Here is a 3,000-nt window from a genome sequence, read left to right as displayed (position 1 = left end):
AAAGTTCTGGCCGAGTTTATGGCATCCAATAAGAACACGATTTAGGACTCTTTGAAGAGAGTCAGATCTTAAAGAGTCGTTCAAGGTGACCAATCAGCGCTGACCCAGTGCAGACGGGAGGGGCGGAGCCTTCATGACGTGGTTTTGATCATGTGACTCACCCTTGACTTATGGAACGTTCTGGCCGAGTTTATGGCGTCCAATAAGAACACGGTTGAGTCGGATCTTAAAGAGTCGTTCAAGTCGACCAGTCAGCGCTGACCCAGTGCAGACGGGAGGGGCGGAGCCTTCATGACGTGGTTTTGATCATGTGACTCACCCTTGACTTATGGAACGTTCTGGCCGAGTTTATGGCGTCCAATTAGAACACTATTTAAGACTCTTTCAAGAGAGTCGGATCTTAAAGAGTCGTTCAAGTCGAGCAATCAGCGCTGACCCAGTGCAGACGGGAGGGGCGGAGCCTTCATAGCGGGTTTTTGATCATGTGACTCACCCTTGGCTTATGGAAAGTTCTGGCCGAGTTTATGGCATCCAATAAGAACACGATTTAGGACTCTTTGAAGAGAGTCAGATCTTAAAGAGTCGTTCAAGGTGACCAATCAGCGCTGACCCAGTGCAGACGGGAGGGGCGGAGCCTTAATAGCGGGTTTTTGATCATGCGAGTCACCCTTGACTTATGGAACGTTCTGGACGACTTTGTGGCGTCCAATAAGAACACGATTTAAGACTCTTAGAAAAGAGTCAGATCTTAAAGAGTCGTTCAAGTCGACCAACGAGCGCTGACCCAGTTCAGATGGGAGGGGCGGAGCCTTAATAGGTTTTTTTTGATCATGTGAGTCACCCTTGACTCATGGAACATTCTGGACGACTTTATGGCGTCCAATAAGAACATGATTTAAGACTCTTAGAAAAGAGTCAGATCTTAAAGAGTCGTTTAAGTCGACCAATGAGCGCTGACCCAGTGCAGATGGGAGGGGCGGAGCCTTCATAGCGGGTTTTTGATCATGTGAGTCACCCTTGGCTTATGGAAAGTTCTGGCCGAGTTTATGGCATCCAATAAGAACACGATTTAGGACTCTTTGAAGAGAGTCAGATCTTAAAGAGTCGTTCAAGGTGACCAATCAGCGCTGACCCAGTGCAGACGGGAGGGGCGGAGCCTTAATAGCGGGTTTTTGATCATGCGAGTCACCCTTGACTTATGGAACGTTCTGGACGACTTTGTGGCGTCCAATAAGAACACGATTTAAGACTCTTAGAAAAGAGTCAGATCTTAAAGAGTCGTTCAAGTCGACCAACGAGCGCTGACCCAGTTCAGATGGGAGGGGCGGAGCCTTAATAGGGTTTTTTTGATCATGTGAGTCACCCTTGACTCATGGAACATTCTGGACGACTTTATGGCGTCCAATAAGAACATGATTTAAGACTCTTAGAAAAGAGTCAGATCTTAAAGAGTCGTTTAAGTCGACCAATGAGCGCTGACCCAGTGCAGATGGGAGGGGCGGAGCCTTCATAGCGGGTTTTTGATCATGTGAGTCACCCTTGATTTACGGAACATTCTGGCAGAGTTTATGGCGTCCAATAAGATCACGGTTGAGTCGGATCTTAAAGAGTCGTTCAAGTCGACCAATCAGCGCTGACCCAGTGCAGACGGGAGGGGCGGAGCCTTCATGACGTGGTTTTGATCATGTGACTCACCCTTGACTTATGGAGCGTTCTGGCCGAGTTTATGGCGTCCAATTAGAACACTATTTAAGACTCTTTGAAGAGAGTCGGATCTTAAAGAGTCGTTCAAGTTGACCAATCAGCGCTGACCCAGGGCAGACGGGAGGGTCGGAGCCTTCATAGCGGGTTTTTGATCATGTGACTCACCCTTGGCTTATGGAAAGTTCTGGCCGAGTTTATGGCATCCAATAAGAACACGATTTAGGACTCTTTGAAGAGAGTCGGATCTTAAAGAGTCGTTCAAGGCGACCGATCAGCGCTGACCCAGTGCAGACGGGAGGGGCGGAGCCTTAATAGCGGGTTTTTGATCATGCGAGTCACCCTTGACTTATGGAAAGTTCTGGCCGAGTTTATGGCATCCAATAAGAACACGATTTAGGACTCTTTGAAGAGAGTCAGATCTTAAAGAGTCGTTCAAGGTGACCAATCAGCGCTGACCCAGTGCAGACGGGAGGGGCGGAGCCTTAATAGCGGGTTTTTGATCATGCGAGTCACCCTTGACTTATGGAACGTTCTGGACGACTTTATGGCGTCCAATAAGAACACGATTTAAGACTCTTAGAAAAGAGTCAGATCTTAAAGAGTCGTTCAAGTCGACCAACGAGCGCTGACCCAGTTCAGATGGGAGGGGCGGAGCCTTAATAGGGTTTTTTTGATCATGTGAGTCACCCTTGACTCATGGAACATTCTGGACGACTTTATGGCGTCCAATAAGAACATGATTTAAGACTCTTAGAAAAGAGTCAGATCTTAAAGAGTCGTTTAAGTCGACCAATGAGCGCTGACCCAGGGCAGATGGGAGGGGCGGAGCCTTCATAGCGGGTTTTTGATCTTGTGAGTCACCCTTGATTTACGGAACATTCTGGCAGAGTTTATGGCGTCCAATAAGAACACGGTTGAGTCGGATCTTAAAGAGTCGTTCAAGTCGACCAATCAGCGCTGACCCAGTGCAGACGGGAGGGGCGGAGCCTTCATAACGTGGTTTTGATCATGTGACTCACCCTTGACTTATGGAACGTTCTGGCCGAGTTTATGGCGTCCAATTAGAACACGATTTAAGACTCTTTGAAGAGAGTCGGATCTTAAAGAGTCGTTCCTTACAAAGAGCCGTTCAAAAGGCTCCTTGTTATAGTTTATAGAAAAAAAGTTAGATTTCCTTTATTGATAATCGGACTCATTTTCTAGTCCAGTTGCAGCTGGTAATCGGTTCTCATTGTTAATATAAAGAGCCGTTCAAAAGACTCGATTCGTTTGCGAACGTCACATCTCCAGCTGCTA

Source organism: Nerophis lumbriciformis, linkage group LG02 (genome assembly GCF_033978685.3).
Source record: "Nerophis lumbriciformis linkage group LG02, RoL_Nlum_v2.1, whole genome shotgun sequence".
In the NCBI taxonomy this organism is placed as follows: domain Eukaryota; kingdom Metazoa; phylum Chordata; class Actinopteri; order Syngnathiformes; family Syngnathidae; genus Nerophis; species Nerophis lumbriciformis.
The sequence above is the reverse complement of the archived record's forward strand: the minus strand, read 5'-3'. Positions refer to the sequence as shown.